This window comes from Camelus ferus, chromosome 1, assembly GCF_009834535.1.
Source record: "Camelus ferus isolate YT-003-E chromosome 1, BCGSAC_Cfer_1.0, whole genome shotgun sequence".
Taxonomy (NCBI): domain Eukaryota; kingdom Metazoa; phylum Chordata; class Mammalia; order Artiodactyla; family Camelidae; genus Camelus; species Camelus ferus.
The window spans coordinates 82986922-83000893 of NC_045696.1; positions in this window are offsets into that span (position 1 = coordinate 82986922).

Consider the following 13972-nt stretch of genomic DNA (forward strand, 5'->3'; position numbering starts at 1 on the left):
AGGAATCAAATAGATTCAGAAAATGAAGAATACTTGTAAATTTAAGTGAGATAACAATGGAGGGTGGAGACATAATCAAGGTAACAAATTGGCAGTGACCTGAGGGTGTAAGATGTATTTAGAATAGAGCATCAGTAGACCATTGTGATAGATTTGATACGGAGGGGAGTTTGAGCATGATGCAGGCTGTTTGGGGGAAATCTTTGGTGTTTCTATTGCTGTGGTAGGAAATAAGGGAAGAGGAGTCAGTTTTGGTGAAATGGAGTATGGGTATCGTGGGATGGAAAAGATTCTGAATTCTGTTTGGGACATACTGAATTTAAGGTGTAAGTGGAAGACTGCAGTAGAACTGTCCAGTAGCAGTTAGAAGTTTGAGTCTGAATCTAAGAAAATGGATCTGGGCTGAAGAGACAGAATTTCTAGCTGTTGGCTTATAGATGGTATGGCAGAGACTGTTAGTTGTCCACTAAAATCCATCTTCCCCTTCTCTCTGAGGATATGCCCAACGGAAGCCCACAGTTTCCAGCTCTCACTGTGGAGTCATGTGGTCATGAGCACATTCTCAGCAGTGTGATGTGAGTAGATGTGATGTGTTCAACTTCTATGGCATTGGTTTAAAGAGTAGTCCCTACTCCGGAACTTCCTTGTTTCTTTTTTCCTCCCTCAGGGACCTGAACTTACAGAAACCTAGCTTCAAATAGCAGACAATGACAATGCAGATGATTTAGGGTTGCAGAGCAGCAAGACAAAGGAAGCTGGGTTGCTGACTGACACTATGGAGCACAGCTGCTGCCATCTTGGACCATGTACAACTTGACTTTTAGGTGAGAAAGAGATAAACCTTAATTTGGGGGCCACTCCTTTTTTTCATAATGGGTTAGCCTTCACCTCAAAGAATAGGGATGGCAGTCCTATGATAGTATGTTAGATACAATAGGGAAAAGTATACTGAATGAGAAAAGAAAGGCCCTATGATAGGACCTCACAGAACATCAACATTGAAAAAGTAAGTAGACAAGAATCCTGAAAAAGAAGGTGAAAAGGTGTAGCCTGAAATATAGGAGGAGGTCAAGGGGTAAACTTGGGAAAGAATGTTTGAAAAGAAGAGGAGAGTGCTCACTAGTGTCAAATGATGTTAACAGATCAATAAAATAAGAATCAAGGGAAAAGTCTAGGGGATTTAGTGTCAAAGAGGCCACTGATGATCTGGTAAGAATGGGTTTGGAGGAGTGGTGGTATGAAGAGATGGCAGAAAGATGAGGAAACGGAGGTTACACAGCATTTTAAAGAAATTTGGTGTGGCAGAAAGGAGAGAGGTGGAGCCAGAATTATGGGTGGAAGTAGGATCAGCAACTAATAGCTAACATTTCCTGAGGGGCCAGGTAGTGTTTCACTTTACACATATTTTCCCATTCAATCCTTACAAAAGACCTATGAAGTCGGTTCTACTATGTATATTTTACAGAAAACCAAGGCACAAAAATGTCAAATAACTAAGTTTTGGAGCATTCTTAATTACCTTGTACTGCAGCAACTGGTCAGGCAGCTTAGGGAGGCTATATATTTTTGTTCTTTATATCTGCATAACATTCAACTTCAAATATTCATGCTGAACATAAGCTGAAATTTAAAGTTAGGCCTAACAAAGTATTTACTCCAAGGCAAAGCAAATCAGTTGCTCCACCCCAACCAAGGCCCAGAAAATTTTCTATTTGTCTTATTCTCTGAGCCTTGATTAGTTAAGGAAGGATGCTTCCAGATGTTCTGCCTTGATAATAATCACCATCATCTGTTAGTCACAGTATGAATTATAGAGTTGATTTGTGGGTCCATTTGGAATGGCTTGCCCTGGATGCCAACATTATGAAGCTTGCTGTTTGTTTGAAATAAGTACCAAGGGATCTACAAAAACAGCTAGGAGAACATAGAAGAAAGGTTTCCTGGGGAGTGGTGAGGGCCCCCTTCCTATTTTGGAGACTATGAATTTATTATGGTATTTATCTGCATAGTTACATGATTTCCTCCAAATTATATTCAGCTACTGAGATGAATATAGTGAGATGGGAGGTAGTTGAGATTCTCTAGCTTGGGCTTCTGCCAGTAGATAATGGAAGAATAATGAGCAAAGGAGTAAAGATATTAAAAACAGAGTTGTAGAAATGATGGACCATGAGACTTAAGCTGTGCAGAAAACCAGGAGACTTAAGCTGTGTAGAAAAGGGAGCTATGGTAGAGGTGATCAAATGACTGAAGCAAGTAATTCCATGAGAGCAGGCATCTTTGACTTCCTGGTTCACTCCAGGAATCCAGTGTCTAGAACAATAGAAGGCACCAAGACGGCTCTCAATACTATTTGTTGAGTAGCTTAAGAATGAGATGAGAGACTACAGTATTGGGAATAATTAAGCGACAGTCAAAGAATAAGAGTTTTGGATCAAATCGCTGTGGAGTCTGAATTTACAATTTAAGAACTGGACTAGTTTCAGGGAACGATTATGGTCCCAGATTTACAACTTCGTGGTGGGTGCCTGAAGGGCACTGCACAGGAAAATAAGTCACTAGAGATGAGGTCAAATTCTCAGAGCTGAGGGTTTGTTTGAGTTGAATACACATCTTTCTGAACACGCAAAGTGGTAACAGAACCTGTGGAGAGGGGAGAACTGTAAACCCAGGTGACAAGGCAAAATCAGTAAGTGAGAGGGAATGGTTAGATCTGAAGACAACACACTGAAGGACAGAGGATGGTATACAGGTCAAAGACAAACATTCCAGCTAGCATCACTCAATAAAAATAATGGTTAATATGTTCCATTCACCTGGATAAAGTGGCGGACAATGGATACTTTATAGCCTGATTTACCTGTTTTCATGGTCTAAAATGAAATATCGATTGCCTGTCTGGAAAATTATTTCATTCTGTGCCATCTGACATGAATCGTCCTTCTTTTTCTTTCATATGCCAAAATTGGATGAATCTATAATGGCAAATTTATTTGACAGTAATGATCAATCAATCAAAAAATTCAAGCCAGTTTATGAAAATGGATATTATCTAGTCTTTGAGTTTCTGATATTTGATTAATAATGTGCTCACAAATGCTTATTATTCACTATTCTTTCTAGACAATAATTTTCTTTTTTTTTTCTTTATTTTTTTTGCAATGGCATGCATAATTTGGAGCTGTATATGCCAAATATCTTGAACTGGTGAAGGTCTTTTGTTTCTTTATTGTTGTATATTGTTTACTTGTTGAAATAGTTTGAAATTAACTTTATTCAAATTGACAATACAGATATTTCCTCTTAGAAAGATTTGTTCTTATTGTGATGGTATTATGTAAAATGCTAAATATTTTGTTGCATGTCTTGCAACTAAAATTTATCTCAGCTTTTTTGTAATATCTAGAAACAAATAAAGGTGATACATTCCTTTGCACACCTGGAAGAGAAAATGGAAAACAGAGGCAATCATATCAATAATTTGAGTACATAAATGACTTGGCTCTTTCTTTTGAAACTGTTTATTCATCTGAGTTATCTGCATATTTGTTTAATTCTCCTCATTCCTCTCTTCCCATAGAGAGACTGTCTGAATCAGAAACCAAAGAAAAGGATTCTAATCCTTTGGTTAGAGAATGGGTAAACATGTTCTGATGTCTGTGTTGTAATGTGTAGAAACTTTCACAGCCAAAAAATATTAACAAAGAATCCTTTACCTTGATTCTCGTTAACTAGGATTTAGGAAAAGAATCCCACCACTGAGTAGACCATTTCAGAAAGAGTGTTTCCATGCCGAACTCTTGATTCCCTTGTCTTTGTAAAGCCTGAGAGTCACCAGACACTGTTTGATAGCTTGTTCCACTATTCTCTAGTATTCTTTTCTTTTCACCATTTCAACTATGTTAGTCAAATGAGTTTCCATGGCCCCGTCCTCAAAAGTTGTACAGGGCATGATGGCTTATGTTTTGCTTGGCAAAATTCTCTAGAACGTGATTCATTGTCTGCAGGTGATTCATGGTTAGGAAATTAATTCTGAACCTGCCAGTGATTGCGGTTGATTAAAGTCCAGAAGTCCCTGCCGTCTATTCACTAGCACTCTTTGTCAACTGGAATATTTCTATAATAAAAAAGAGCCGAAAGTAGATGTGCTTGATGCATGGAATTTACATGCATGTTTGCATCTTTTGAAAGAGCTACTCAAGACTACATAATTTTAACACTTGGCATGAAAATCATTCTAAAAGTGTCTCACTGAATGAATCACATTTTACAAATAAATATCTGTCAAATGGTGCAATTACTTCAGATCCAGTCATTAAGCAATAAAATAAAGCAGTAAATAGGATACATCTGCTGCAAAGTGCTATAGAAATGTGAGTTTCCTTCTCAAGTTACTTGTCTTTTAATATTTTAGCCTAATTGGTTGGAATGATTCACTAGAAACATCAACCATTCAATGCAATCACGGTACCAAAAAAGGAGGGAAAAAAGACTTCCTAAACCAGTCAATAGGAGAAGAAAAAAAAAACACCTACTCATACAAGAAAAGAAAGCAAAAACCAGAGATGGGACATAAAGCATTGCTGTTATGTGCCAGTGAGAGGAATGCTTTGGGATGAAAGATCACACATCCTTTGAAAAGCAGTGACAATCTTTCAAGGTGCTATCTGGTTTCCTACCATTACAAAACACCTAGCTGTGCACATGCACATAGAAGTAAATTTAAGATCATTCTGTTTGTAAACCAACTGATATTCTTTGAATGTTTCATTTTTCTAAAATAAAGTAAGTAAACAGATATGATATTAGCTTAATAATGCTCTACCACCTTATCAGTGGTACAGAGTTTACATTGAAAGGCAGGCCAGGCAACACATTAGGTAATTACGATCTATCACCATAGGGACAGAATTAATAAAATATTAAATCTTCTTTCTCTAGTTAACTTTCCTTCTATTTGAGTAATTATAAAAAGAAACATGAGAAATAGGAAACTTGTTAAGATTCAATTTGGTAAAATATTTAAAATAAAGTTTTGTTGGGATTTGACTATAAAAAGCTTATTTTACAAAAATATGCAGAAGAAATTAACAATCACATAATTCTTTCATTCTGGTGACTAATGCTGGTGCCTAGGTGTCTTATGATTTTTCTGTTTTTCATTGTATATTTTTAAGGCTGGACCTAAAGATGCCTCCTTTGCCTCCTTTGTTTCAGTTTTCTCCCTTGTACCTCTGTCACTACCATAAAAAGAGCATGCTCAGCTTAGCACACTGTTCTAGGAGGGTGAGAATCACGTGGAGCAGAGCTGTTCCAGCCAATCCACGTACAAAGAGTGATGTGCAAATGCACAAGGGATAATAAGTGATTTTTGTTTGGGGTGACTTGTTATGCAGCGGTAGCTAACAGATGTCATGTACATATATATGTGTGTGTGAATATAGGCATTTATGTATATATATGTACATACACATATATTTAAAAATATCAAAAGCATAATGTCCTTTAGATTGTTTTTTCAGTTAATATATGTTAACTGAATTAATATAGAATAACCATACTTATCTCAAATATAGACAAGTAATTATTTCCATTTTTGTCTTACTGCTAGAGTATGAGGTCCTCGAAAGCAGATACCACTGTAAGCCAGTGCCTGGCCAGGAATAATAAGAACTAAACAAGTATGTACAGTCTAAATTAAATTTTTCAAGGACTCTATTTTAATGGTTACATTCTTTCCATTGTATATATACATGCATATATACATTAATGTCTATATATATGCATTTATATTTCTAATCAGACTCTTATTTTTATTTTTGTTAAAATTCTTTTCTGTGCACATTTATGATTATTTCCTTAGAAAAAAATTCTTGGAAGTAGAATTTTGGGGCCAAAGTATATAGGAAGGACAGCTATTTTAATAAATTCTTTTTTATCAGCATCTTAGCAATCACAATTTGGCAAAACCTTTTTTTTTTTCTCTCTCTCTCCTTTTTCTTCTAACTTATTTGATTCATTATGTGGCCTTTCCAGATTAAGGTGAGAAAAAAGTGGTCTCAGATTGTGCTTCGCGTAGTTTAAAAATGGGTATTTTTCCCCCTTAAAAAACAAGCTGCAACCATGTCCTATTCTATCATTTTCTCTTTTCTGTTTTGCAGGCTTTCTTTCATGCCCTGTCAATACAGATCTATTGAGGTTCTCCTATGTGTGGGGTGCTTCTCTCATCAATCCCTTTTTTTAAAAGGCACTGCCCCTCCTCCTCCATTTCACACTCAAGGGAATGAACATATGGAGCAGCAGAGACTATTAAAAACAGGTTGACAATTCCAAAGACAGGACTTATCAAAGCCAGGAGATTGGCAATCTTGGGGTACACGCCTGTTGTCTAGCTTGAGGGGACTTTTCATTGTTTTTCAGTTTGGACAGGTTTTAGAGCAAAGACCTGGAAGGTGACCAGAGAGACAGAGAACTTATTAGTAACCATAGGTGAGGGTGGGCATTCTACTGCAGAGAAACTTAAACCCACACCATTAATCTGAGCGTAGCCTTTCAAATGGCTATTGTGTCTGAACCTCTTCCTTCCTCACCTCTAGGGATCATTCTATAACGCAGACTTCATGGTGAACAAAGACACTTGCTTTCTCACAGTACCTGTTCAAAGTACAATAGACTTGTCAATCTATGGTAATGTTATTCCCCAATTCTGCTAAGCACTGTATTTATTATAAAACATAGAAGATGGTAGGCTGACAGATTTGTTTTTTAGTACTTAATAGATTTTAACTATGCCCAGTCTATTTTAATTGTTGTATATTCCTATAATTAAAAAAAAAAACTTTTGTTAGTTGTTTTCTAAACTACACTAATTCCTATTTTAATGCTGATATTATGTTCACTGCAGGGCTGTAGCTAAGGAAATATAATCAGAGAATTTAATTCTACCTTGAAATAGGTATATGGTTTGTAAAGGTCAGAAAAAAGATGGAGGAGTTCTTTTAGTTTCAAATAACTGTAATTTTGGCCCACGCCTGGTATCAGAATTGTCTTGGACTAATTTGAATATAACTCCTCTTAACAGAGTCAGAACATTTTCTCCAGGATCAGAATTTGATTCTGTACTTAGAATAAAAGCTGAAAGGATTTCAGCTATGCCTCACCCTCAGTACATACCCACGAAGGCCGCGGCTTGTCACTCTTATGTGAAGTTGTGCTTATTGTAAGCAGCCTGTTTCAAACTGAAATTACAGTTGGAAGTACCATATTTCAGTAAAGATTTTCCCATTTATCCACAAACTCCAATTTAATTTTTAAAAAGCCACTGAATTTTGAAACAAATTAGAAAGGGAAAATGAAAAATAACACTCTCTATTTATGTTGGAAAGATCGGAGACATGATTCGGAGCCTCTCCCTATCCCCTCCCCCACAAAAGATCAGGTTTATACATATATTCACAATGATATGAATAATTGGCCAATTATTCAGATATTTGGCCTGAAATATTCAGACATACTACATAAAAGTGTTTTGGTACTTTTGGGCTTGAATTATTGAGGTAATTGGACCAATTCACTATTTCACTTTGCCTCTGTAAGTATAGTGGTACCTTAATTATAGTCTAATTTACAGGGTTTCTTTTCCTCCACAGACACTTTTAGAATACCGGATTTCAAATGGGGAGATTTGAGTTTGATTCTCTTTCCCTCTCATTAGCCATGTGACCTTGGACAAGCCACTCTCCTTGGCAAGGGGGAAGGAGGGGGACTGTTCCTTGATCCAGAACAAGACTATGATGCGTAACCTACGCATTTCATAAAGTTGAGAAGGGTTAAATAACATGACAGAAAGAGCTATCGGTTATCGGTCATACACGCTTTCATTTAATTTTCACAATCACAAATTGTGTAAAAGAATTGATGTTTAGAGAAATTAAGAACATTGCCAAAGTCGTGCAGCTAGAACTGCCCAGAGCACGGACTCAAAGCCCAGACCTGGGTTCTACTGTACACATTACATGGTCTCTCCAATGAGACAAACTCCTGCACATACATAAAGGATTATTTTTCATATGATTCCAGTAAGTGCAGTGAGCCAGGCAACCTACAATGAGTTGAACAAACTTCCATATTGGTGGGTATTTAAAATTTATGGATTTTTCACCTTTTTTCAGCAGTAATTCTAGGACACTTGAACAAATGGCTCTTAACGGTGTCGCTGGTGGGGCTATAGCCATGTGTTCATGAAGGACATGTGAAACCTGTTAGCTTTGGCACCATCATCAATAATAACTTTGCCATTTCCCTCAGCTTGGGAATCAGTCCCTGGGGTTGGATTTGCTAACACCAGCATGAGGTCCCTTATCTAATCAGAGCGAGACCCAGCCATATTTCAGTGCATTTGACAAGGAATGATGTAATGGTCTTAGTCGAAAATGAGATATGCATTTGACATTTGAATATCACACAGTAATATGATTGTCAACGGAATTGCCAGTAATAGGTTTAGTAAAAGCATAGTTTAAAATAGGGTAATGGTTTTACTCTACAGCCTTTTTTTCTCCCTGGTCACCATGTTACTTACCCCCACACATGTATATATATGTTGACACACTTATACACTCACTTATCTATGAAATAATAATGATTTGCCTGTGAAAACAACCAGGTTGCGTCTGTTTAAATACGGAGAAGTCACTATTTTTCCACACTCAGGATTTTCCCACATACTGATGAAAAAATAAGAAATCTTCCTGTTTGGATTCCAGTGGTGAGAACTTCTCCATATGTTCACCATCTCCTTATACTTTAGATATTTTGAAGGTAACAAGAAGTACGTTCCATCCTCAGTAAATTTCCACCAAACTTTCTTACCACAGGTAAGGATTTTAGGTGAATTTACCAAAATCCTACACAAATTGTATGCAGAAAAGGCTAATCACCATTTGCATAGCAAGAAAAGAAGGAGTACTTGCAATGACTAAAGGGAATATTTGACCTGTCTAGAAATAGTAGATAAGGTATAATAGACGGCATAACTCCATGGAACACAGAAATGCCACACATAGGCTGAGTTTACATTGAACTATTGCTAGAAAAACTGCACACGGAGGTCAGTCTTTGACAGATCTAAAAATACAACCATGTGGATCAAATTTTCCAGTCATAGCTTCATCTGTGTAGATTTTCTCCTTCATTTGTAAAAATCTTGCTGCTTCTGCAGAGGAACTGATTAGACTGTCCACGTTAGTGCTGAGCAACGTATTTCTGAAAATGAGCTTCAGCCTACAACAATGCAGTCTATTTGCTGTATTTTTTTTTTTAATCTGTCCAAGACCAGCTTTTAGGTCTTACATTTCAAATCTGACAATTTGCCTTTGGCATAAACTCTCTCTTGGTGGCAGCTTCTTGAATTTTCACATAAATAATTTTCCAGTTGAGAACACTGTCGATACAGCAATGTCATTAGAACATACATTTTTAAACCTTTTCTAATGATTAACATACATTTCCATATGTTTTGGTTTTTTTATCTTAGTATAAGAGAATAATGTTACCCACATTCACTTCAACTCATAAACTAATGCTTTAGAGCAACTGAGCTGGAAGATGAAACAGTTATTGGAATATTTTACAAAAATGTTGTTTCATCAAGGACTTAATTTTTCCCTAGGACCTCAATCACATCTGAAAGTGCTTTGTTTTCTAGGCCACTTGATTGGTTTAGCAACTTAATGCTCTAGTAATGCTAAGACACTATTGGAAAAAGGCTTTGACTAAAATGTATGTTTTGTCCTATATCATTTAAAAACAAAATTCCCCAAACAAGCACATTTTATAGATAATTGAAGCTTATTCCACTAAGTAACCAATGTTTTATGTTTAAAATTTGTTCATGTTTTGGTAGAATTTCCCCTAAACATTTCTAATTCACCTGAAGGCCAAATGTAATGGGTTAATTGTGGTGTCTCCCTGGCTTATCATTTCCCTGCCTGTAGGACCAGTGGCCTTAGTAGACAGGCTGATCCCTCAGGAACCACTTGTGAACTCTTTCTCATGGACTTCTCTGATTGTCTCATTGTTAGACACCTGACTTAAACTAAGTCATTAAGTCCTTCTCCATGATTTTTCAAATAAAAGTAAGTTATAGTCCTTGGAATTGAAGTGATGGGAGCTAGGGAGATAATGCTAATATACTGCTGGCAGCCATTATCCACAACATGGAGGAAGCCAGTCTGCAGTGGGAGAAATGACACTTGGAGAGGCCCAGGTGAGCAGAGGAATTAAAGATTGAAAGAGGGGCTCCTGGGGAAGATCAGTTAATCTGCTCACTTATCTCTGAGGCTGTACCTCTGTTCTTCCTGAGGCTAGGAAAGTAGCCTTCTGGTAAGTTTCTTTTATTGTGTAAAAGCCCGTTCCATTTGAATTTCTGGCACGTGAAACCAAATGATCTTGGCAACATTATCCCGTATTTGTGTTGTCTACAGCTGATTCAGGCAAACGTCTGAACGCCATCACAGAACAGACTGGGTGATTTTTATGTGAAGCTCAGTCAGTGTAATTTTACGGAAGCAATGGAACCTTTCACAGGAAATTTTTTCTTAAAAATGACAATGACATTGATCTTCTTAGACATAGCATACTGAACGCAACTTTGTATTTTCTTGATGATTTAGAGCCTGTATACTAAAATAAATTTAAATTGTTGTGCTCTCATAACTCAGTATCACATTCAAGAGGTTTTTGAAATAGGAGAGGCTATTTAGACCCAAACTAAACGGCCTCAGACAGCTATGCTGTGGAAGATATTGGATCTAATTTAAAAGAAATCTCTGTCATTCCTACATTGACTTGTTGTTGGCTCTCATCTCCTGCCCCTAGAAAGCGGTGGCTTGAGAAACAGCCCGGCCATTAGAAGTGGAGAGATCTGGGTTGGTCAGAATGAGTACTCTTTTGCTTACCAGCTGCTTGACCTTGGGTAGGTTATTTCAGTGCCTGACCTTGTCTCCCCTCTTACAAAACTGGCTTAAAAGTAGACTTTTTTCTAAAGTATAAATTAGATAATACATGTAAAACACATATAGGAGTTTGATAAATGTTAGGTCATTTCTGGTAACCATTCCCACTCAATTTACTGCTCCTAAATTGTCCTAGGCTAGGAAAACAAGTCTGAGGATATGAAATCTGAAGTTTTGATGGTCATTAAAAGTGACTCAGTTTAAAAAATCACTTTAAAGATCATCTACTTCAAAGTTTACTTAATTAAAAACGACTTGACCATATTAAGTGCTCTCTACAAAGTCCCTGTCATATGCTTAGACAAATACTTCCCCATTCTACCCCAAAGGGTGCCTATTTGTTCGTTCCACCCTTGGGCAGCTAAGATTATTGGAAAGTTCTAGTTACATTGAGCTCATTGCATATTGGAATTGGTTCCACCCACCTTCATCACCAAGTAGGTAGAAGTAATATTGTGTGCTTCTGTATAATGACTGTTCAGATATTTGAAGGATACTGTCTTGTCCCCCAAACTTTTTTCATCCATGTTAAAAATGTCTGCTTATTTTATTTCATCTTCTTTAATCAACTTCTCAATATTGCCGAGTTTATCACTTTGAAATTTGTGCAGAGGTATTGTCTGAGTCATTTGGAATAGAATCAGAATTCTCTAAGAGCATCCCCAGATTTCATTTTTGATAACTAAGCAGAAAGTGCTCAAACAGAGAGATGTTTGTAACCTGAATGAAGTTATCATCAGTGAACCTAAATTACAGCCCAAGGTCCTTCTCAAGAATCAGTTAGGAAAATTTGTTCACTATCAATCAAAGCTAAATCAGGTCTCTTTTTAGTTTTCTGTAGATATATATCTATGCACCAATTATAAAATCTTTTATCTTACCCATTTTTGAAACTAGATATTTGCATGTTTCTGTGATTTTCCAAGATTACCACGTGGTTCTGTCATCTCAGTTGTAAGTGATTTTACCACAGTAAGCTGGACTTAGGACATGTAGAATTCTAGGTATTCTTAAAATCATGATTGTCATTTTGATATAACTCATTTCCATTCTTGTTTTATATATTTCTGCCTGAAAAAAATTTCTACCGTTAGAGAATTGCTTTCTGTATGTCATTTACAAAAATTGCTTCAAGTAGACATCCAATATTTTCTTGATTGCTTTTCTCTCAATAACGCTGAAAACTGAAAGACTCTATTTGATACCTTTTTGGTGTGCATGTGTGTATGTGTGTGTGTGTGTGTGTGTGTGTGTGTGTGTGTGTGTGTGATGGGGTTAAGGGTCAGGATATTTAGGACTTTAACCCAAATGACGGGATGATGAGTGTGAGAGTTTAAGTCGGCTGCAAAAGTTTAGAGGGAAAATAATCCTCACAAGAGACCATCCTCCAATTTGATAATTTATAAAAAGTGTCTCAGAATTCACTAAAAGTGATTATACCATTGGTTACAGTTTATTACAGGGAAAGGATATAGACTTAAAACCAACCAAGGGAGGAAGAGCACAAAGCAGAGTCCAGGGAAAGTACCAAATGTGGGGCTTCCATTGTCTTCTTCTTGTGGAGTCGTGTGTTAACTTTCCTGGCATTGGTGTTTGATAGAACACATGGACTGCTGACACATGGAGTATTGCCAGCCAGGGATGTTCAGTAGACACCAGAGCTGCTGGTGTTTTGATTTTGGACTTTTTAAACTCCAGAACTATGAGAAATAAATGTTTATCTAGTATATAACCATATAGTGTATGGTATTCTGTTATATTTGCTCTAGCTGGCTATATATTTGTCATTTTTCCCCACAAAATATGACATGTAATAGGTACTCAATAAATATTTTTTCAGTAAATAAATTAATATACACACGAAACTGCTTGTTTTTATTAAGATCTTACTACCTTCTTATGTTTAACATTCCTTATGTGCTCTTATCATTTTTCATGTGTCCGTAGAAACTCTGAGCTTATTTTACATAAAACCAGATTTCTATCTTCTCTTGTGAAATCGGAAGCCCAGGCAGACTCCTCAATAATAATTGTTGAAGCTGATGAGCATCCATCCCCTTTAGACTGAATAACACCCCCAAGTTCATCGTACTATTTTCTGTTATCTGTCACTTTGTGGTAGTCGTCTCTTTCTGATTAGAGTGGGTTACTGACCCCTTCATATGACAAGTGTCTTGACCTATTTTGAGGTTTCAAAGGTAGCTTCACTCGGGTAATTACCAATAATAATCCACTTAGAATAATAAAATGGGAAAAGAAAGTGCATTTTAAAAAAGACACAAAATTATATCTAAGAATAAATTCAGTGACATATTGAGAATATCTATATGAGTGCAAAATTTTAGTGAGAGACATATAATTAGTTTTGATTATATAGGGATATACATCATATTCTTGAATGCAAATATTATAAAGATGTAGGTTTTCCCCAATAAATGTACAGACTTAAGACATTTCCAATAAAATGGATTTTAAAGCCCCTATGGAAGAGTATATAAATGAAAATAAACAAAAAATGTTATGAGAGAATAAATAATGAAAGGAGCTTTCAAAATCAGATACCACGTTATTAAAGGTATAATAAGGACTCTGGCGTGGTACTGGTGTAAGGACGGATGAACTGACGGGAGGGGATAGAAAACTGAGAAAGTGACCCAGGTCATACTCATCACTTTACTCAATCAAATTGTTTCTATTTAGAGAATATCATATGATGAAAATTGGAAATTCATGCCATATTTGAATAAACAGAAATGTATTGATTTGCATATATCAGTATGAGGGATAAAAAAAATTGCCCTGGATAATGAGGAAAAACATGCATTTTCTAATATAATAAAGAATCCATTTTATTTAGTGGGGAAGAATGGCTTAATCTATGGGAGAGATGGCATAATTTGTTGATTAATTAGAAAATATGAAGCTTTATTTTTACTTCATAATATTTTTAAAAACCA